Source organism: Meriones unguiculatus (assembly GCF_030254825.1).
Source record: "Meriones unguiculatus strain TT.TT164.6M chromosome X unlocalized genomic scaffold, Bangor_MerUng_6.1 ChrX_unordered_Scaffold_30, whole genome shotgun sequence".
Classification (NCBI taxonomy): Eukaryota; Metazoa; Chordata; class Mammalia; order Rodentia; family Muridae; genus Meriones; species Meriones unguiculatus.
In genome coordinates, this window is record NW_026843706.1 from 13,121,558 (window position 1) to 13,145,533 (window position 23,976).

Below are 23,976 nucleotides of genomic sequence, written 5' to 3' on the forward strand. Positions count from 1 at the left end.
CATTATTATCCTTGGAGATGGAATCTGAGCAGACAAGATTGTCAAACCTTTATCTGGAGCCTGAGGCTAGAAGGCACGCCCATAGAAATGGAAGGGAAAGAAGAGAGAAAAGGAGGATGCTCACTCTTCATTCCTGAAGAGGGAAGTAAGCATCTCACAGCGGTTTGGTAATCCATACTTCCTTTATCTTCTATTTGTTCTTAGCCTTCTGCTCTTTTTTCTCCCCTTTGCTTGCCCTGCTCCTCCCCTTCTCTCTGAGCTTCCCTCAATTTCTCTGCTGGAAACCTCAAAGAATAAAATACTACTTTAGTCTTTCGTAAAACAACCACAGATCTAAAGCCTTTGCAGCTCTTTATTAGGAACCCCAGCGCTGCTGTGTGCTCAGCACCAGGCAGTGGTAAAGCCAGCGAAGGGGGTGGGGAGCATGGGAGGAAGGTTGGGCGGGAGGATGAGAAGGAGGGAGGGAAGGAAAGAGGGAGGGGAAAGAGGACAGAGGGAGAGGGAGGGAGGGAGGAAAGGAGAGAGAGACAGAAAGAGAGGGAGGAAGGGGGTGAGGGAGGGAGGGAGAGAGGAGAGGAAGAGCGTGAGCGCGCGCTAGCTAGCTAGCTAGCAAAGCAGAGAGACAGACAGGGACTAGGACAGACACCTAGAGAAAGAGAAGAAGCCGCGCTCTATCAGGGCTTAGCCTCCAACTTGTTTCAGTTCATTCATCCTTTTTTTTTCCCTCTCTGCATCGGGGAAGTGACTGTGGCACTCGGTAAGAGACAGAGATGTTCCTTCTTCCCCCTCCCCCCAAGCCCTGGTCTCCTTTCCTGATAGCATCTCTCTCTTCCCAGTAAGGAGAGTCTCCTTGGATTGATCGGGAGGCGAGACATGCTCTGCAGTTGTGATGCTATCGTGGGTTCCCCAGTGGGGCTGGTGGAAGCCCAGAGGCGGCATCTGGGCTGGGAGGCGCTGGGGTAAAACCTGGTTTGAAGAAGGGGGTTTGCGATCTGGTGGTGTATGCGCGATTTGCTTCATTGTCAGTGAATTGTTGTGTTCCTCTTTGGAAGCAGGTCAGCATTGACCTTGCAAATTGCTTGGGGGGTCCAACAGCTGCTGCAGAAAGCTTCAGTGTGGCCCCTAGCCAGAGCAGACAGCACTGTCATGACCCCCCAGACAGCCCTAGGCAACAAGGATGGGGTAATGGCTGGAGCTCCCTCCTTTAACTCTTTCTCTGCAGCTGTGTCTGGCTGCTGGAATTCAGAAGGAAGGAGGAGACTGTGCATCCCCTTTTCTCTCTCCCTATTGCAGTCCCCAGATGCAAGTGAGTAGAAAGTTGTAAATAACTGCTTCCTTTTAAGCAGGTGGAACCCTTCCCCCTTCCTTTTAGAGGCTCTCTCTGGGGTTGGGCCCCACTTTTACAAACTTGGGAGGCTTTTCTGGCTTCAGTGAGGGAAGTCTCCATTCCTTGCCCACCCCTAATCCCAGGTAGCTGTACTGAAAGCCTAGAACATGAATTCAGATTTAGCATATCCCTTATTGGTGGGCATCCTCTTAGGTCCAGGTGTGTCCTTGGGAGGTGGATGGAAACACCTGATGGTATGTGTTGAGATTTCTTCCCAGTAGGCTGGCCCGTGACTGTGGCTGGGGGATGGGCTCCTGGGCAGGAGAAGAGCAGGTGAAGAGCAGGTGAAGCTAGTACTTCCATTGGGAATGGTATGGATTAGTGAAGATTGGTTCCTCAGCCTCTGCCTCCCCCTTGATTTGCTTGAAGCTATGAGAGGACCAGCTGAAACTACTGTATCACTCCTGAACTTGTAAGGGACAGAGTTACTCCATAGAGGCTTCTCTATGGAGTTAGTGACACTGTCATGCCATGGTAATAATTTTAGGATGAATTGTACCAATCACTAACATTCTGAGTATTTAATGTTTCTGATCTGAGCTGAGGTTTTCATGGGTATTACCTCACTGAATTTTTATGTCAAATCTGTGAAGTTGCAGATTCTTACTATTTTTGGTTCACTGATAAGGAAACTGAGGTACAACAAGGTTAAATAGCTTGTTAAATGACAGAGTACAGCCACTTCTAGTGGGAAATGAAAGCACAGGGTACTGGATCGCCAGTGCTCCTCTGCTGTCAAGTGCAGGAGCAGCAGGAATAGCTGCTCTTGGCTTTGGGGAGCAACTAGTGACCTTGTGTAAAGCAATAAGAACTGGGAGTGGTGTGGGACCCAGGCTTCCTCAAGGGCCCTAGAAGGCTACTCTTCGCTAACCTACTTTCTGTTTTGGGAAGGATGCCTCGAACAACTTTACTTTTCTGTGGTCACAGCTGAAACCATTCTGCATCTACCTTCAGATTATCTTTTCAAAATGGATCTGGCTGTTAATTTTTGAGAGCTTGGTTGAACATTTGTGAATTGTACACTCTTCCAACTAGAAGACTTCCTAAAAGTCAGTAAGCTCTATTTTGCACCAAGTTCTTGAGTTTGTCCTCAGTGCCCCATTTGTTGCTTGACGGCAGTGACAGAGGGCTTATTTGTATGTGTGTGTGTGTGTGTGTGTGTGTGTATGTGTGTGTGTATGCTTTTGAGCAACTGTGCCAGACATTTTATAAAACCTATGACTTCTGTTCATGATTCTTTGGAGGTACATGAAAGAAACTTGTTATTTCTTAATAATTTTTTCTTCAGCTAGTTAAAGATGGTGATCATGCATTCTCCTCAAGTCTTAGGTCTGACAAGACTACAAATTAAAGGAAAAGAGTTATGGAAACTAGACTTTTTATCTATGTCAGCTTCAAACTCATATCCCAGAGCTTTTTAAGAAGCTCTGATAGTATAAGTTCTGGTCCTTGAAAGAACCAGCTATCTGATGTCATCTCGAATGCTGCAAACAAATACTTTTTCTTTTTCATTTCTAAAGACCAGGGGTACTTTGGGGCTAGTTGTTCTAAAACTACAAATGATCAACATAATAGCTAGACAATGGGTTTAGGGAATAAGGGGTTCTAGAGCCAGAGATTAAGAAGAAATATTAGTAAGGAGATTTTTGACCTAGTGGTGACTTTAAGATCCATACATGATTTGGAAAATAGAAGAAAAAGTGTTAGAATGATGGCTATAACTGAACAGATCCTGTATGACCAGAAAGAAAAGGAGTAAACCATGCTAGAGAAGAACATGGTTAGCAAACCTGGGTTCTACTCTTGGCTCTGGTGATTTGCCATTTACCTTGCACCCATGACTTCCCCTTCAAGGCTCTTAGCTTTTCCATTTACAAAATGATTTTGTGAAGTATAGCCTCCAGGGTATTTCACATTTGAAAGTCATGGCCTAAAGTTTATAAAATCTCAAATGTGTGAAGGTTTTCAGAAGCAAACCAAGGACAGTGCTTCTCAGCCCTTAACATATAACATACAGTAATGTCCACTGAGATCGTTTTAAAATGCTAAACCTGGTCTGAGGTGTTTTGGGGGGCTGAAACATTTTTAATATACAGACAGGTAATCCGTAAACTGTTGTTTCACTGTTGAACTGTTGATCACAGTTCAAGTAGCAAAATTCTAGTGTGGTGGTCATCAAACTATCTTCTTCAATTCAATTGTGTATTTTTCACTGTCAGTACATTTGGTTATGTAGTTAGGCACCATGCAGAGGATAATAAAGCTGAATAAAAGAGACACATTCTCTGCTTGTTTGAGGTTTATTATTGGTGGGGAAGAAGCTGGTGATCATATAACCACATAACCATGTCATTTTAGTTAATGATGAATGATATGAAGCGTAAGTATAAGAACTTGGTGTTAAAGCAAAGCTTAAGGATATAACAAACTTATTATTTCCATAAGGAGGAGATATACATACAGATGCATAAGGAGCAGGATGGAGGTGGTGAAGCAGTTTTGTTGATGGACAGAGAAGGGGATAAAGAGGAAGACTGGGAAGAGGAAGAGAGGGAAAGTATGTACTGGGACCTGAGATGAGAGTTACATGTTTTTTTGTTTTGTTTTGTTTTGTTTTTTTTTTTTTTTAGAAGGCATTTAACCATTTTTTAGGAAACAGGTTGCCTGATAAAAGGGTTTGAAGTAGGGTTATTGACATAGTCTAAGCTGGATCCATTTTATATAGGGTTATTAAATGCTTACAATAATCCAAAGAAAATGTGGGAGACACAATATGGGTTAGACTTAGTATCTGCTCTCTGAGATGACAAAGTTAAATAGGGAGGAGAAGAAATATTCAGGCAATGTAAGATCTAAAGCCATAAAAGAGAGGCAAAGTTGTTCAAGGCAACAAAGACAGCTCCTGGAAGTAGATTTTGAATTGTGTGTTAGATTAGACAGAGTTTAGACAAAAGTGCTTGGGAATGACCAGTTGTACATGATGAAATAACACATGTGTGAGAAGTGTTTGGCAAATACGTGGAGAATTTGACTACAAGCAATATTGTTGTCAAGGCTAGCTTGGAATAAAGATTTATATGCAAAAGAAGTGGGGTGTCATTTGAGCAATCTGATCTGGACAGGCTGAGTGGCTTGATTTGCATGAACTCACACAGATAGTAGTGCTATTGCTGAATCTCAGCATGAGCTGCTAAGTGCAATTGAAATGTGGGCTTGGAGCTTAGCAAAGAAGCCATGTGGAGACAGCAGTGTCTCCAGTGTCTCTCAATTTTTGAAATAAGAAAAGAGATCCAACTGTGCTATTTTGGTGAATGTTTATCTTTAGATTAAAAGGGAAGGAGTTAAACCCATGTGAATGCTAGAAAGGAAGAAAGACAAGAGAGGTTTGGTCTGAGCCACTTACTATTTGAACAGATATTCTTTGAATATATATATACTTTTCCTTCAGTGGAGAACACAGTGGAGAACAAAATAGCGCTGTTATTGCCAACTTGGTTTAGATGGGGAGAAAGGACTTATTTGACAAACTATTGAATGATACTGTTGTAAATTATGGTTTTGTGTGGAGGAGAATGTACTGCTCTAAGAAGGAAGATGTGATCATCATTATTGCATTTTGCAGAAGAGCTGAGTACCAATAAATGACACTCAATTTTGTGCAAACAGTCCTTCGTGCTCTGAAGCACACAGTGCTTACTAACATTCAAGTTGGATGATGCAGATATCTGGCAGGTGATGATACTGCAACAGTAGGGAAAAGGAAAGAATACTCCCTAGGCTCTGGTCTACAGGAGCATAAACTTACTTTAAAATCAGATGGCATGTATTAGCTTAACTTATACTCTTAATTGTGCCAGCACTATCCTGGCTTTGTATGGTCAGCAATTTATAGAAAAAGTCACCTGTCAGAAACAAACAAACAAACAAACAAACAAAAAACCCAAAAAACAAAAAACATTTTTCTGAAGAATCGTATACTAAATATCCTCTCCCAACATGGATTTCTGATAGCTTAGTTTATAATCCATTCCTGAGCTGGATGCTGAGTTTCTTATGACAAATTACTTGTCTTGTATGAGCTTCAATTTTAACAACTGTATGATGAGGGGGGCTGGACTAGACATGGATTATTTATAAAGACTTTCTTAGCTGTAAGGTTCAATAGTGACTGCCCTGCTCTATGGAATACTTTGTTCTCACCACTTGGTGCACATGTTTCAATTTCAGCCACCTACTGAATCAACACTGAACATTTTGACAGAGTATTTTGAGACTTTGGAAGAGGCTACAGGGAAGCCTCTTTGTTGTTGTATTGTTGAGATGGCAGAAACTGTGACTGTCCTGCAAGCTAAAGGAGGGACTTCCTCCTAAGATCTGGAGTAAAGTTAGATATTAGGTGCTATTTCCATTATGGGCATTTTGAAAGCAGTGAAAGTAACTGAGAGAAAAATTATGCCAGACACTGTGAAACAGAAATGGAATGGTTATTTTATTTGCTGAAATGGAATGGCCCAGGTGGTCTCTTCCTAGGGGGGAATGTTAGTTGGCAATAGAAAAACATTTTTATACTTGTATTTGAAACATAGTTTTAAAGGTATTGATGTGTGTACACGGTATGTCTCCTCACTATCCAGAGAAGGAAGAATAAAAATCTCCAGGCTGTGTATTTAGAATGGTGATTTTCGCTTTGAAAATGCTTTCTTGAAGGGAAAGGGTATTACATAGAATCTCTTGAAGGGAAGGGAGATGCTTGTAGACAGAATTATGTAAGTGATCATAGCATAAAATAACTTTTCAAAATAGTACAAGACGGAGCTCAGACATGGCGTGATCCTTAGCGATCATGTACAACACTGTGATCAGCAAGTGCATGTGGTTAGCTGTTTTCAGTGTGAATGCTTCCAGAAAAGGCTGTTTACTACTACCTGATGATTTAATCACTAGCTGATGTTATGCAGCTGTTATTGTTAACAAGTTAGTCTTCATTTTGGTCTGAAACACATTTTCTAAATTTAACTTATTGGCGCTGCTCCATAGAGAAATGAAAATGCTAATTTCTATTTCCTTTCCTATAACAGCTATTCACACATTGAAAGATGGTTTAGTCTTCTTTGCACCTTTCCTTTATTCAGATCATCTGCCATATATTTTTGAAATTTTTTAGTATCTACTCTATCAGGCCCTTCCTTCATTTCCAGAATAACTCTTTTTTTAAAAATATACCTTGATTATTTGAGAATTTAATATATCATATTTTGATCATATTCACACCAACTCTTCCTATATCAAACTTCTCTACTGTCACTTCTCTACCATCCTAACTTTAAGTTGTTTTTTCTGCCAAAAAGTTCCTTTTGGATTGGCCAACTACCTGGGAGTGAGGCCTGCCCAGAAGCGTGGTTGCCCTACCAGGGTACTGTCATTAGAGAAAGCTGACTGCCTGTCTCCCATACCTATCAAGTGTCAATAGCTTCCCAGTTATTGGTTGGATTTTGCTCCTACCTGTCACCCTCCCTGCTGGAATTATTCTTGTTCCTGTTTTCACAATTGCTATGACATCATATGTGTCACTGTCCTGTTGTGTCCAGAACACCTTTTCCTAATGTCATCCACATAGGTCAGATGGCTAGATCAGCATGACTCCTGATGGGTGACAGCTAAACCTGAACCCATTCCCTTATTTACTGCTTCCCAGCACTTTAATTTTAAAAGTCCTGGACAACTGTCAGTCTACTTCAAGACCGTAAAGTATACCTTCATTTTTTTTCATGATATAAAACAAAATAACCTTATTGTAAAAAATTTGGAAATTGGGTCTAAGATCCAAATCCTGAAAAAACTTGCAGTGTTTCCTTCCAGATGTGTTTCTGTGTTTACAGGACCATCGTGTGTGTGTGTGTGTGTGTGTGTGTGTGTGCATATGTATGTGTTTGTGTGTCATAACTATTTTTCATTAATACTACATTCAGAGAATTTACACTTCATTAAGTAGCTTTCAAAAATTTCAACATCTGCATAATTTTATGGCATCATTATCTGATAGCCTTAATATTGACAGTTGAAATTGTTTGCAGTTGTGAGTAACTATGCAGCATATATCTGTATTCATATCATACATCATTGTTCTTCACATTTAATCTCTTTAAGGTCTCCAATCAAATGCTGCTGTGCAGTAGTCTTTTATAATGAGCTTAGGTTTAAAAAACACAAATACAAACTCATCTTCCCCCCACCCCGCACTATGCACCTCCTTTTTTTCTTCTTTGGTTTGCATCATCATTACTAGATTCCATACTACTACCTTACCCTAGAAAGTAAAGGATTTTTTTTCCCTATTTTGTTCAAAATTGTATCCCATAGGAGCTAAAAATGTCTAAATGTACATAATAAATACTTTTTAAATGAATTATTAAAGTGGGTTAAGAGGTGTTGGTGGGGCTCAGGATACTAGCATTTAAAATCACTTGATGTTCATGTGAGATCGTTGTACTTTATAAGGTGAGCAGTGTCCACACAGCTGCACCATTTATATTTTTGCCAACCTAACAGGCAGAATAATAGCATAACTTTAATGATTATCCTCTTTTATTATAGTGGATATGAATATTTTTATATATTTTTATTTGGCTTGCTTTTGTGTACATTTTTTTCTGTTTATAATTTTAAAACTTTTACTCGTTTTACTATATTTAGTAAATGTTAGACCATTATCACCACTGTGGAAATATTTTTGTCTATCTGCATTTTAAAAGAACTTTTACATACAATAATCTTAATTTGTACATAATTATCTATCTCTCAGTTTATAATTTCTTCTCGTGAATTATGTTGCAATTATTCATTCAAAATTTAATAAGTGCTTGAATAGATTTTGTTTAGTTTTCATTGCTTCTGAAATTTATGTTGTTGTATGGTATGAGGTAATTTTCTAAACTGTTTTCCTCTTCATTTGTTTCACAGCAGCAAATACTGAATAATTCATTCTTTTCCTCTGTTGTGTAACATATCTAAATTTTTATATATAGTAGTTCTTTGGGGTAATTTATCTACTTTCCATTTCTGTGGTCTGCTTCTTTTCCTAGTTATAAAGTTTAAATTATATTAAAATATCTAAATATGATTTAAACTTTATAGCTTTTAAATAATTTCAATCACCTCAGCTCTTTGTTCAAATGTATTATAAACTCATGAGTGACAAGTTTATCTTTTTATATTTTGAAGATCAAAAAGTGTATAAAAAAAACTCAAAAGCTTTTCTTTCTTTTTTTCTTTTTTTTCTTTTTTTATATACAGGGTCTCTATGTAGCACTGTCTGTACTGGAACTGCATTTATTTGGTACGTTTCTTACAAATGATGGATGTATATGTTATTCCTAACTAAAATTCATAGTAGGCATTTGTGGTCTTTATTTCATGTAGCTAAATATGAGATTAAACATGCATATTGTCGTATAGTCACCGCTATATTATTTTCCTGAATAGCTTTCTAGCCACAAAAGTTCCTTGTGACTTATGTATTCACCCCTCTCACCCATCTAAAGCTGTACTCATCTTTTGTTTTTATTTCTTTTTTTGAGATTATAATTCTATCATTTCTCCTTTCCTCCATACATTTCTTTCTTTCTCTGTTTAAAATGCATGGCCACTTTTCATTAATTTTTGTTAAACTTACACACCCATCCATCCATACACCCACCCATATATATATATTTATATTCCTAAAATCATATGTCCAACCTACTCAGTCAGTGTAATACTATTAGGTGTTTTTAGGGATTTTTGTTTTTATTAGTACATATTGTACAAAATGAGCTTCATTTTTGACATGTTACCTTCTTTTGTCCTCTTCCCTCTTTCAGCTGAACAATTCATTCTTCCTAAATAATTCCCATTTTACTTTCATGTTGTTGTTTTTATTCTGCATATTAGGGAAAATATGACAGGAGGCATTTGTCATTTTATTCCCTGTGTACCTTTGAATTTTTCAGAGTGGCTTTTTTTCACTTGTCAGACTGGGTTTAAGGATCATCAATGCCTTTTAATGGATTGAAAGCTCATTTTTTTCTCTTTATTAAAGAGTAATATTCTACAGCATTGGGATATTACAGATTTTTTAAAAAACTACTCATTTATAGAAAGACATTTTGGTAGTTCTCATGTTTTCACAGTTAAGAACAAAGCTGCCATTAACATTTATGTTTCAGGTTTTTAACTCATTGGGTGAATTGCAAGGAGTTCAACTGCTAGTTTACATGGTAAGATTGACAGTCTTCTAAGGTGGCTGGCTAATATGACATTCCTGGCAGAAGCAGCTGTTGCTCTCTATCTTTGCTAGCATTTGGTATTGTCAGCATCTTGACTACATCCGTTCTGATAGATGTTTAGTATTATTTCAGTGTTTGGCTCCGCAAGCTCATAATGACATGACAACTAAAATCTTTTCATAGATTTATCTGTCATTGGTAATAGTTTTATTGATGTGTCTATTTAGTTCTTTTGTCCCTTTTATAAAGACAGTATCTCTCTTTGTACCCTCAATTTACAGGGTATTTGGTCCCATTGTGAATTCTGGGATTGTGAACAGTACAAACCTGTTTCTTGTTTGGTGTGGTTCAGCTCTAACATAGAACTTTAATCCAATAATTTTCTGTTTATTGTAAATAGGTGATTAGTATGTGGCTCAGTCCTAGCACACCTTTAATTCAAGAGCTCTCTGTATACAGGATTAAATAAAGTTTATCCTAGGTCAAGAGATGAAACAAGAAACCAGCTGACAGGGAGTGAATAGAAAGGAGGGACATTGAGTTGAAAGAAATTTAAAGATCATTCTCCATGTGGATTCCCTAGTAAGAAGAGGAGGGACTGTCTCTGACATGGACTTTGTTGTTCCTTCTTTGATCACTTCCCCCTGACAGGGTAGCCTTGCCAGGCCACATAAGAAGAGGATGTAGGCAGTCCTACTGAGAAGTGATAGGCTGGGGTTAGATGGTAGGGGAGGAGGGATCCCCCTTTCTTTTGATTAGAGGAGGAAGATGGGGAAGAGAGAGGAAGGGTGGGAGCAGGAAGAGATGAGGGAGGGGACTACAATCAGGATATAAAGTGAAGAAATTGTGAAAAAGAAAAGGGAAAAAATGTGTAGAGGAAGAAGAAGGGGCTTTTGGATTTTTCCTTCTGGTACGTGAGCTGAGTAGAAAGGCTCTTTCCTTCTGAGTAGCAAAGTTTTTTCCTTTTCAGCTCAATAGAAAGGTCATGTGGATGCTTTTTCTGCCTCTCTGAGGCACTATCTGGTTCCTTTATTGGTAAAATTGAATGATTGGTATTTTGTTTAAAAAAAATAAAAACACCCTTAGAACTCTCTATGCAAGCCAAGCTGTAGAGCCCTCAGTGGTCTCAAACTTTATGTATATCTAGTCCACACTAACTTTGATCTTGCAATGTTTTGGCCATTTTAAACTGAGCTATTTTATTCTAATTGTTGATTTTTAAGAACTTGTTTACAATTTGAATATAAGACATTTAATGGACCTGCACTTTCATATTCTTAGTCTGTGGCTTGGGTTTTCTTTATCTCAGTAGTCACATTTTGTAGTTCATTTAGGCCCATACTTTTGTGAAGTAGGTTCCTATCCTTCAATACTGTGTACTAGGAATTTTATAGTTTTGCATGTTAGTCTATGTTCCACTTTGAATCAATTTTTATGAAGGGTATAAATTTGTCTAGATTTTAAAAATTATTTAAAAATATGGCAGTTCAGTGTCCAAGTGGGCTCCATAGTAATGGGAAGAGGGACTGCTTCTGACATGAACTGATTGGCCTGCTCTTTGATCACTTCCCTCTGAGTGGGGAGCAGCCTTACCAGGCCACAGAGGAAGACAATGCAGCCACTCTTGATGAGATCTGATAGGCTAGGATCAGAAAAAAGGAGAAGAAGACCTCCCCTATCAGTGGACTTGGGGAGGGGAGTGTGGGGAGAAGGAGGAGAAAAGGAGGGATGGGGAGGGGAAGAGGAGGGAACTAGTGGGGGGGATACAAAGTAAATAAAGTAGAATTAAATATAAAAAATATATGTGTTTAATAATAATTAGTAAAAAAAAGAGCCCGTGAATTTGAAAGAGAGTGGGTAGAGTTATATGAGAAGGTTTGGAGGGGGAACAGAAAAGGAGAAATGTTGTGATTAAATAATTATTTCAAAAATAACAATAAAGAGGAAAGACAAGGAACAATACCTTTATGATAGCAGCATATATGTAATGATGTTGAAATGGTTTCTCCTTAATATGATTTAACAGAGTATGAGGGAGAGGAGTAGAAACTTTAAAAGTTGCTTCATTTTATGTTTTATCTACTACTACCTTTGCAAAAAAAAATAAGCATATACATGAAAAATATATTCATTAATGTGTCTGTGTGCATGTATGTACATTTGTGTGTGTGTGTATGAGTGTGTGTGTGTATACACATGCCACAGTGCCTACATGTGGAGATCAGAGGGAAACTTGCAGGAATTTGTTACTTTCTTATGCAAGGTGGGTCCTGGATGTTGAACTCAGGTCAACAGTCTTGATGACAAGTGCCACGGGGACATCTCACTGTCATTGCCATTATTGTCTTTTATTATTGCTGTTGTTATTATTTTATTAATAATGTAGGTAATACTGTATTTAAATTTTTCATTGTTTGTATATTAGCAATTGTCTATTTGTAATAACCTTACATCTTAATTTGGCAGTCTTTCTAGTGAATATGTAGTTGTATTTCCTTGTTTCCTTATAGCTTTTGAATATCCTTTCTTGTGTTTCTCAGCCACCTGACTACTTTTTTGGAAAAATGTCCATTTAAATAGTTTGCATATTAATGTTTGGAATAGTTACATTATTATTGTACACATACACACATACACAAGTGCTTATGCGACAAACCCTTTAAAATATACATTCTTTAAGAATATTTTCCACTTCTGTGGCTTGTAATTTCATTCTCTTAATGTGTTTTATATTATGATGATTACATTTTGGGTTTTAAGAAGTTTATGCCTTACATGATGGTCCCCTTGGCTGTTGTCTACTCTCAGTCCTGGAGTATGTACAATGAACGTTTTTATAATGAACTCTGGCTATCTTCACTATATAAAGTCTTTGCATCAGTTTAAAAATGACTTTGTTCATTTTGTTGTAGAATTTTATAGTATTACTTTTTAAGTCTTTGATTTAGGTTTAGACAGATTATCAATTTATTTGTTGATGGACACTTGGGTTGATTCCATTTTTTGTTTAAAGTGAGTTCTGTTACAGGGACACAGTATAAGTTTTTTTTTTAATTTATTTTTTTATATTAGTTACAGTTTATTCACTTTGATTCCCAGCTATAGCCTCCTCCCTTATTCCTTACCTATCTCACTCTCCCTCCCTCATCTCCTCCCATGCCCCATGCCAAGTCCACTGACATAGTATAAGTTTTGACATACTAGTTTAATTTACTTTATATATTTGCATAGTGGTGTTCTAGGTGGATCATGAGGCAGTTATATTTTTCAACCTTATTTTTCTAAATGTGTAGTCCAGCCTGGCCTCAAACTCATGATTCTCTGCTTTTCCTTCCTTAAGCATATTCTACTGGTGTGTGCTACCACAACCGGCCTATTTTTCAGGCTTTAAGGAATCTCTATGCTTCTTTCTGTAGTAGTTACACGAGTTAGCATTCCCACCAACAACATATTATATAAGGACTGAGACGAAATCTTTTCATGGTTTTCAGTTGCATCTTTCTGAAAATTAGTGATATCAAACATTTATCTACACACTTGTTGACCATTATTTACAGATGCCTTTTCAAGTTCTTTGCCTAATTTAAATCAGACTATGGATATTTTTGCTACTGAGTTAATTTGATTCCTCATATATTGTATATTAACATCATATTACATGCTGTTTTCCATTTGTAAATTATTTATTCACTGAACAGATTTGTTGTGTAACTTTTATTAAGAGAGAATATCATTTTGTCTCTTCTTAACTTAGTAACCCATGCTTTTGAGATTATGTTAAAAGCCATTGCACAAAATAACTCCATAGCATTCTTTCACTTTGCTTTCTGTAGGGTCATATAGCTGTGGCTATTACATCTTCATACCCAATGCACTTGGAGTTTTTTTTTTTTTTTTTTTTTCATGGTGAGAGGTCAAGATCCCAGTGTTTTAGATTATCTGGTACTTGATTGCCACCCATTGTGTCACTCTAAGAAGTGAGACCTAGCTGAAAGCACCTGCATCATTGAAAGTACTCCTCTCAGAGAGGATTATGTTCTTTTTCATGGGGACACTGGCTAGTTACAGGAGAATGCGTTATAATAAAAAGAACAAGCCTGATACTTCTTGTTTCTCTCCGAACTCTGCACCTGCCATGGTAATACCATCAGCATGAAGCCCTCAGCAGTGCCTATTTAGTTAGGCTCCCTAATCTCAAACTTGCAGCCTCTAAGACTTATCTATTTTAAAGTTGTCTTCTGAAGTTTCAGGAATGACATTTTGTTACAGAAATATAAAGTGGAATTAAAACAGAAAATTGTCACTGAGAATCAAGTAATTGCTTTAACTATCTGAGAATATGGAAGCTCTTTTGGAATTGGGTAATAATCAGTGATTCAAGTTGTTCAAAGGAGCTGGTTAGCAAAAGTATAGAGTGCTGTAAACAACATTACACATAATTTTCATGAAAGCATATAGGATGCAGAGTTCAGGGAATTTACTCAGATACAAATAAGGACCCTCTTAGAATTGGTGTAAAGGCTACCTTTGTAATTGTTGCGAATAACTTTAGTAGGCTGTGGCCTTACCTTAGAGTTTTATCCACCTTTGTAATTGTTGCAAAGAACTTTAGAGAGCTGTGGCCTTACCTTAGAGTTTTGTAGAAAATTAAGTTTCAAAGTGATGACTTAGCATATTTGAAAACAGAAATGTCTAAACAAGCTATATAAAAAGATTTTGTAGGTGCTTTAGACAACATTCAGCATGATTTCAGACCTAAAGGAAACAGAGCATAAAGACTTAAGAATTGTAGCTTGACCAGGGAATGCATTAGGATATAGTGTGTAAGTGTGTGGCCCAGAAACTGCTTGTTAAAGACATTACCATACTTAAAAAGCCAAATGCTGTCCATGAAGACACTGGGCTGAAATGCACCTCAGAAATCTGTGAGGCATGTCCAAAGTCTAGAAAAGACAGCATTATTTAAGGAACACGTTTTCTATGATTTAACTGATAGCTAGTTCCTCTGAACTCATTCAGTGAATCCCAATGACAGTAGCAGAAGCAGAAGAGACTAGTAGAAGGTGATTAGGACATTTGGGGTGCTTCCCTGGAAGATAAAATACTAATATATTCCTCACAGGAGCCAAATTAGCAAGGTTGGCATCAGAATCTCTCTAACTCTCTAATGGTCTCACTATTTGGCTTCTTCTTCATGCATTCCAACGTAGAGGAGTGTTTCACCAGAGGCTAACTAAATAAGTGGGGCTTCCGACTGTTTGGTTTTCAGCTTCCAAAACTATGAGTTAAATAACACTCTTTCTAATTTATAAGCCATTCAGCCTCAGGTATTTTGTTGTAGCAAGAAATCTAACTTATGTAGGAGTTGAACTTCATTCTTTTGAATCTCAATATTTGGTTGTAATAGTACCCACTAGTGTTTCTCCATCTCTTTTTTTTTATTGTTTTTTTTTTTTTTTTTTTTTTTTTTTGTCTTTTGGTTTTCTTGGACCTTTGTTTTTAAAAAGTCAGTTTTCTGTAGATGCATGAATTTATTTCTGCCTTGTGTATTATGTTTTGTTGGGTTACATTTCTGTTTTAAGTTAGTACTATGTTGTTCATATTGCTAAAGCTCAAAAGTACAACTTGAGGAGCTGGAGAGATGGCTCAGTGGTTAAGAGTACTGCCTGTTCCTACAGAAGATGCGATTTCAATTCCCAGCACCCACATGGGATCTCACAACTGTTTGTAACTCTAGTTCCAGGGGACTCAACACCCTCACACAAATATTCAGGCAAAACACCAATTCTCATAAAATTAAAATAAGTACTTTTTAAAAACAGAGAAAAAGTCCAACTTGAAGTCAGATAGTGTGGTGCTTCAGCTTTGTTCTTTTGATTCAAGAACTCTTTGACTATTTGGGTTCTCTATAGAGTTATTTCCTGGTACATTTTTTCTCAGTTTAGTGATGCCATGTTTTCCTGATTTGCCCTTGATAAGGCCTGTATGATGAAGAATTAGATGCTCGTATCAGTCTTTTCATACTGACATTGTCTGAGAATGCCTCCCAACAATAAATCTGTCCAGGAATTCTGAGTATGTTGTATAGTTTTTAAGCCCATAACTACTGCAGCTAGTGAAACACTAGGGGGCACCCTAAGTACAGGACCACTGAGACCCATGCCATACCAGGCTGGGTTCTAAGATCTTAGCTGCTAAGTCCTGACTGGCTGTAGGCTATTTAGAGACTAAGGTCGGTGTAGTTGCCTGGAAAAATTTGAGCTGGATCTCAAGTCTCTCTTGCAGCAGTTATGGGTTCCTGTGTAGCACCATAAGGTGTTTAGAGGCTCAGGCTGTGTGTACTGACCTGGGCTTAGTAACTGTCAAATGGTGCTCAAGGTTTCATTTCCTGTGGTGTGCCCATTGTTGGGAATTATGGCTAAATTTTGTGTTTAGCTTCTTTTTTTTTTATCTTAACTAGCTTGGATTTGGTTTAATGGTGATGTAGGTAATATGAGATGGTTTTATTCTCTTTAGCACACCGTTTCTTAGTATCTTAGTACTGTATTATGACCAGATACTCTTACTTGATTGTTTTCAGAGTTTATGAAAATATATTTATGTATGTATAGTTGTTTAAAATAATGTTTGGTGGGAGGGAGTAGTCAACAGAGAGTTTAGACTACCATCTTGCTCTGTTTCTTCTCAAGTATTGCATACATTCTGATACCATCATAAATGATATTAAAGATCTCAACTTATGTTTATCATTAGAGTATAAATTGATTTACATTTTGTGAACTGACTGTGTCTTACAAAACACACTTTTTTTGCTTTACTGCCTTTTTATGTTCTTACCAGTTTCTATATAGATGATTAGACTGCCCAGCAACAAAGATAGTTTTATTTATTTTTTTCTAGTTTGTATTTATCTGTCTTATTATGTATATGTATATGTATTATGTATTATGTTTTTTTTTTTTTTGCTTTCTCAATCTCTCTCTACATCTATCTCCATCTATCTGGCTATCCATCTGTCTGTCTTATGCTCTACTGTATTGTAGCTGGACAGGATGTCTATTATATTAGGCTGTTTACTAAACAGATCTTATTGCAAAACCTTTAGCATTTTCTCATTAGCTGTGATGCCAACTTGAGAATTTTTTACTTGCAATGTCTGAATTTGTGGAAGGTACCTTCTAGCCATTGTTTGCTAGGGGATTTGGTTATGAGCATGTTACAGTTTTATAGATGTTTTTTCTGTATTTCTTGATCTACTACTATAGGGACAGTGATTGATTTTCAAGTGCCGAATAATCATTTTTGTATTCTCTGGCAAAATTCTGCTAAGATATATGATGTTTAGTTATATTTCTGAGATCTGTTGATTATTACATTGTTGGGAGCTTTGGTATACATGTTTATTAGGTATGTTGAACTTTTTATATAATATATTTTTAGTTACAGTAAGAGTTATTTTGGCCTCATAAACTGAGGTGGAAATGTTCCTATTTGGATTTTGTACAAAAATTTGCATGCGAAGACTTGATATTATTTCTTCTTTAAAACTTCACATAATTCATCACTCAAGTCAAGAGTTTAAACCTCAGAGATAAATGTGTTTCGTTTAATAGATAAAGTATTGTCCAGTTTATTTATTTCTTCTTGAGCTAGAGTTGACAGTTTATAAGAGATTTCTTCATAGGATTTTCTCATTACCCTCGCAATATTTGGAACATGTAGTCCCATACTTACTTCTATTTCTAATAGTGGTGATTTTTATTTAAGTTGCTTTAGTCTGGTAATATTGAAGATTTGGATTCATTCTTAAAGTTTAATTCTTGTTAGTTGTATGCTTTCATTTAATCTATAGACAGCTATTATTCTATTCTTTAAAATTCTTATATTGATGAATAATTTCTTTCCTGATCTTTTTTTGTCTAGAATATACAATATTGCTTAGGGTCATAAGAATGGGGAATTCTATCTTATTCTTGCATTGAGTGACAGTATTTTTTATTGGTAAAAATTATTTTTTTATTTTTATTAATTATAGTTTATTCATTTTGAATTTCCCCTGTAGCTCCCTCCTTCCTCCCCTCCCAATCCTACCCTCCCTCCCCTTCTCCACCCATGCCCCTCCCCAAGTCCACTGATAGGGGAGGTCCTCCTCTCCTTCCTTCTGACCCTAGTCTATCAGGTCTCATCAGGACTGGCTCGTTGTCTTCTTCTGTGGCCTGGTAAGGCTGCTTCCCTCTCAGAGGGGTGATCAAAGAGCATGCCAATCAGTTCATGGAGTGACAATAGACAATATTTTTAATGTGTTCCATAGGTATAGGATTCGCTGTAACTTTTTGGTAGTTCTCATTCATCAAATGAAGAAAGTTTTACTATATTTGTAATTGCTAAAATTTATTTTCATAGCTGAAAGAATCTAGTTGCATGGCTTTTCAACTATTGAGATACTTATATGCTTATTTTCTTATACCATATGCATACATTTTAGTCATTACCATGTATTCAATGCCTTGCTTCTCATTTTTTCAGAATTACAAATCATTTTGCTAGATTATTTAATATTGAACTATTTCTTATTTTTCAACCAATATATTTGATCTTGGATTATATGTGGCTGGATTTATCTTTTTCCTCTATAAACTGTATTTGTGTTCATATATTAATTGGCTTTGGCTTTGCATTGCTACAATGAAATATCTGACACGAGTTATATGTGAAACAGAAACAGAAATAAGTTTATTTAGTCCACAGTTTTGAGGATTTATTCTAGCATGCAGCAAAGTGTCAGTAATGAAAATCTCTTGATATATCAGCTCATGTCAAATGGTGGGTAGCAGTCAGATGACTGTATATAGAAGTCTTTTTTTTTTTTTTTTTTTTTTTTTTGAGACAGGACATCTTACTGACTAAACCTGGAACTAAGTAATTTGGCTGTACTCACTAGTCAACTAGACCCAAAGATTCTCCTTGTCTATACCTTCCTAACACTGAGATTTTAGGCACATGCTCATTGCATGTTTTTATAATGTAAGAACTGGGATTAGAACTCAAGTTTCTATTCCTGCTTGTATGGCAAGTGCTTTATCTACTGAGCCATTTCTCTTCCAAGTGTTTTTTTTTTTTTTTGTTTTGTTTTGTTTTGTTTTGTTTGGTTTGGTTTAGATTTTATTATTTTATTTTATGTATATGAGTGTTTATTTGCATGCATATGTCTGTGCAACATGTTCATGCCTGATGACCATAAAGGACAGAAAAAGGTGTTAAATCCTCTGAGACTGGAGTTATAGATCATTGTGAGACACTATGGGGGGTGCTAGGAATTGAACACTGGTCCTCTGAATGAACAGCCAGTGATTTTAACTGCTGAGTCCTTTCTCTAGCTCTCATTCCACCTTGAAGCCTTTCTTTTTTAAGACAGGGCTTGTCTGTATAGTCCTGGCTGTCTTGGAACTCCAACTGTAGAAACAGCTGGCTTCTGCCTCCCAAGTACTAGGATTAAAGTGATTAAAGGTGTACATCTGGCTTAGATGCTTTTAGTAATATAACTTTGATGATTTTTTTTTCTTTCCAAGTTTCTTGGAAAGAAATAGCTCTTTTTTTTGTGTTAGAGGCTTCCTGCTACATCCTGTGTTTTTTTTTTTTTTTTTTCCTTATGTGTTCTTATGTGCAACATCCTCTGAATGGAGGCAGGTTGTTAAGGGTCAAGAAGCTAGGGAAACTTACCATGCTCAGAAATGTCAGAAATGTTATGAAAGCAATAAACAATGTTTTGGGAGCTTAAAACTTCTGATTCTCCTGTGAGACACTGAGCTCCATAGCTGCAGCTTTTATGACTCTTCATTCATATAAGGGTAGGTTTTTCAGAGATGCATCTCCTTTTGAGTCAGCCATGCTGTTGAAATACCTCTTATCCCTGCTCCTATAAGTAAATAAATTGATGTTTCACTAAGCTACACTCTGGTAAAATAGTGTCAGTCATTAGTGCTATATTCATTAGTATTTTTGTCGACTCGACACAAGCTAAGGTCTTTGAGAAAAGGGCCCTTCAACCTAGAGAACTCCATTTGATTTCCCTGTAGACAAGATTGCAGGGAGGAGGGGTTCTTGGTTGTTGATTGATATGCAAGAGTCCAGACTGTGTGGGCAGTGCCACCCTTAGGTAGATGGTCTTGGCTTGTATAATGAAGCAGGATTATCAAGCCATGAGGAGTAAGCCAGTAAGCAGCTTTCCTTCATGGCCTCTGCTTTAGTTCCTGCCTCCAGATTCCTTCCTTGATTTCTGAGTTCCTTCATGATGCACTGCAGGGTCTAAGCTGAAATAAACCCTTTGTTCCTAAGTTTTTTGGGTTTTTTTTTTTTGTCTGTCTGTTTGTTTGTTTCTTTGGCCAGATTGTTGTATGACACAGAGACCAACCTAGAAAAAGTGCACTCTATTCGGTAGACATTTGTTTTGTGTTTTCTCAGGAAAGGTTATACAACACAATACGATTGAAGTATTAAATACTGACTAAAATTATTAGAATTACCATTAACTGGCAAGGTTGGGTTTTGAAATATCTCTAGATACTTTCTCTTGATTCAAAACGATTCAAAATATATGTATTGTATAAATATCATCTTCAGATAAACAGAATTTCTTCCATTCTTGATGATAAGGTTTGAGGTATCTTAAATACTCTTTCATTGTTGTTTGTTTCATTTTTCAGTGCAATACTAGCTTGAAATAAGCAAATTCAATCAGCTGTTGTTAACTATAGATGGTTCAAGATTTCTGTTGATAATTTTCTGAATATTTTCTTGTTGTTATCTGCTTTTTTTTTTTAAAGCTAGAGGGTTTTTGTGCCTGAATTATTTTTTTTAATTTTATTTTTCTTTTTAGTTACATTTTGTTAACTCTGTGTCCCAGCTGTATCCCGCTCCCTCATTCCCTCCCCAACCCCACACTCCCTCCCTGGTCTCCTCCCTGTCCCTTTCCAAGTCCACTGATAGGGGAGGACCTCCTCCCCTTTCATTTGACCCTGTTTTATCAGGTATCTGCTTTTTAAAAAATGTATTCACTTTACATCCCACTTGTAGACCCTTCCCTCCTCGCTGGTCCTACCCTCCTTCCATCTTTTCTTATCCATTCTCCTCTATTCCTCAGAAAAGGGGAGCTCTCCCTCCCCACCCACCCCAGGTCATTAAGTCACATCAAAACTGAGCTAGTCCTCTTTCACTAAGGCCTGGTGAGGAAGTCCTGCCAGGGGAGAGTGATAAAAAAGCAGGTAACAGAGTCCATTTCAGAGTTAGCCCAGGTTCTCCTTATTATGGAACCCACATGAACCCTGAGCTGCCCATGGGCTACATCTGTGTAGCACCTTGGTTGGTGCTTCAGTCTCCACAAGACCCTCTGGGCCCTGGTTAGTTGGATCTGTTGGTTTTCTTGTGGTGTTCCTGTCACCTTTAGGTCCTTCTATCCTTCCCTCCACTTTTCCACAAGGCTCCCTACACTTTGCCCAATGCTTCTTGGCTGTGAGTCTCAGCATCATTTTTGGTCAGCTGCTGAGTGGAGCCTCTCAGAGGACAGCTATGCTAGGTACCCATTTGCAAGCATAACAAAGTATCATTAATAGTGTCAGGGGTTGATTCTCTCCCATGAAGTGGGTCTAAAGCTGGGCCAGGCATGGATTGGATGTTAGAAAAAATGTGCACCTGTGAAGGTTACGTGATGGGTTTGCAAATCACACCACGAGACTGGTTCCACATGAGAGGTTTATTAGGGGAAGGGAAAGGGGGGTCGCAGAGAGAGGAGGTGGAGGAGAGAGAGAGAGAGGAGGGGCTCCAGGAGTTCTCTTATAAGGTGACCCAGAGCATGCTCAGGTAGTTCCAGGTGATCAGCAGGTGGTCTTCTTGGTGGCTTCACAAATGTCTGATAACAGGTTTGTCAGGTCCCTTGGGGCTGGAGGTAGAGATACCTGCTTACTAATCCCAACATTCCTCCCTTTTTGTTTTGCTAAAAAGTGAGGAGTCAGGAAGGGGTGATGGTGGGGGAAGGGCACAGGGACAACTTTTGCTCTTCAAGCTACTTCTTGCTGATTAGGGGCGTTGTCATTCTTGGGGTACAGCTGGTCCCCACCATCAGGGTCATAATCATCTGGTTCTGTGGGCAGAGGTTGATAATCCTGTAAGAGTAACTGATTAATGGTTTGGTTAGAGATTTTTTTGCATTTGTTGTTGGAAGAATGTAGAGAGGAAATTAATTAAGCAAGGTGCAAAAAGCAAAAGCAGAAAGACTAGCACGAGAGGTGAGACAAGGGGCAGAATCCATTTCCATATGGGATTCTGAAAGACCCAAGAGCTAGAGGCCTCCAGCTCTTCCTTTCGTTTTTGTAAATCTGTCTGGAGTTGTTGGATTTTGTCCTTTACTATACTCGACTGGTTGACATAAAAACAGCATTCCTCCTGGAGGAAGAGGCAAAGGCCACATTCTTTAGCTGTGAGGAGATCCAATCCACGTCAGTTTTGAAATATTACTGCTGCCAGAAAGTCAGTCTGTCCTTGGAGGGTTAGTATTGTCTGAGCCACTTTTTGAAGGTCCTGGATGAACTGGGAAGAAAGCTGATAATACAAAGTGAGGTGTTCCCTAGAGCTGCCATGATTCCTGCAGCAGCCAGCAGGGGAAGGATTTGAATTGCCCTCTTCTCCTTCTGGGCAGCTTTTGAGTCCACAGCTGGGACTGGTAGGGGCTCTCTTTTGTTTATCACCCCCAGCTCAGGGAAGAGGAGTACGAGAGCTCAAACTCCTGAGCAATGGGCAGGCAGACGATGGTAGACCTGAGTGCCACAAAGAATCTAGATATTATTAAGAGTAGGGCATTGGGATTGAGATGAGGTTTCAAGGATTACAGTTTCATTACAGTCTAAGGAAATCAACATTCCTACAGAGTGCGTCCCAGATGCCTTGAAACAGCTTGCCATACCAAAGAGGGTGGTATGAGAAAGGTAGGGGGTTGTGGCAACCTCAGAGTCAGGGTAGTTAATAAGTGGTGAAGTGAGGTTACTTGACAGAGTCACTGCAGAGGCTGTCAGAGGTACCTCTGATTTGGTCCCCTGTGGGACCAGCAAGCTTTAAAATGGCCCAGTGTGGTCATATTAAGGAGCTTGTAGGCCGAGGTCAGAGTATGAAGTAGGTGATGAAATGACAGGTTTGTGTTATTCATGAGAGGGGATGTTAGAGAGGTAATGACCTTAGAGGAGTGTCTAATTATCTTTTCTACTTCTCTCATTCCCAGATTTTGGGTAATTGGGACATATTTTCTCTGCATATGGATAGTACTTATCGGTAGATCGGGTGTGTAGCGATGGTAGAGTTTTCCAATGACGCCTGCTTCCCATCTGACATTCCACGCGTCTTGCATGTATAAGTAGAGGGTCTTTTTATACAGGTGAAGGAGCTTCTTCTGTGCTGGTGATTGGATTTGGCAAGACCAGTATGGGCAGTCTCCATACCTGTCCGGCCACTTTTTGCTCTTCTAGTTTGCTGTGTATACAAGTGTCTGTCTTTTTGCCACTACTGCTTTTACACGATGTTCAAGTCATTATACAATTTCATATGTGAAATTATATATATATATATATATATATATATATATATATATCATATTATGTTCCTGTTTCTGGAACTCCTATTAGTCTTTGATTAGACTAAGTCATTTCTAGATAGTCTTGTCTTAATTTTAACTTCATCAGTTCCTCTCATGTGTTTTGAATTCTATTCTTAAATAGGTCTTAAAATTAACTAATTCTTTGACTATATTGAGTGTGTAGTTTATGCTGACATTTCAGAGTCTCCAGTCTTGATTTACATTATTCACATTTTTCATTTTAAAAACGAGAAATTTTTATTTCTATGGTTTTCTATTTTTAAATTTATAGTTCCTGCTTTTCATACATTTTAGGCCTCTACTTATTTGATGATAGAAAATTTATTTACTTGTAAGTCCATTTGAAATGCTTGTTTCTCCAGGATTATAATTTCATATTTGTTGACTATTATTTTCTCAAGACACTTTTGGCATTCTTTGTAATTCTAGATTACAGCATACTTACCCCAAATAGAAAAATTCTTGATTTTCTTTCCCTAGGACTCTATAATTTTTCTAGTTCTGTCTAGATTGCCTTTAATTCAATCTGCCCCTTAGTTCAGAAGCAGTTTTTATACTCACAGCTTGAGACCTTTGTTCTTTCAGGACAGCAGAAGTCCAAGATTTGAGCTAGTGGTAATTGAAATGTGAACCATAGTTATATAATTATTTGTCTGACCTTCTTGGATACACCTCAGTTGGCCATC

General features: G+C 37.7%; 1 protein-coding gene across 3 annotated transcripts in view; it reads left to right on the forward strand.

Annotated features, from left to right (window-relative positions):
• The first annotated feature begins 525 nt into the window (after positions 1 to 525).
• The window catches only part of Gabra3 (gamma-aminobutyric acid type A receptor subunit alpha3), a 288,094-nt gene continuing 264,643 nt past the window's right edge, over positions 526 to 23,976 (forward strand). Inside the window, exons 1-2 of one of the 3 annotated variants that reach the window (XM_060376661.1) lie at positions 527 to 757; positions 8,681 to 8,723. The gene's annotated coding sequence lies outside the window, so the exon portion shown is untranslated. Of the gene's footprint in view, positions 758 to 8,680; positions 8,724 to 23,976 lie in introns of all 3 variants that reach the window. The other 2 variants (XM_060376662.1, XM_060376660.1) reach the window with 2 other exon arrangements.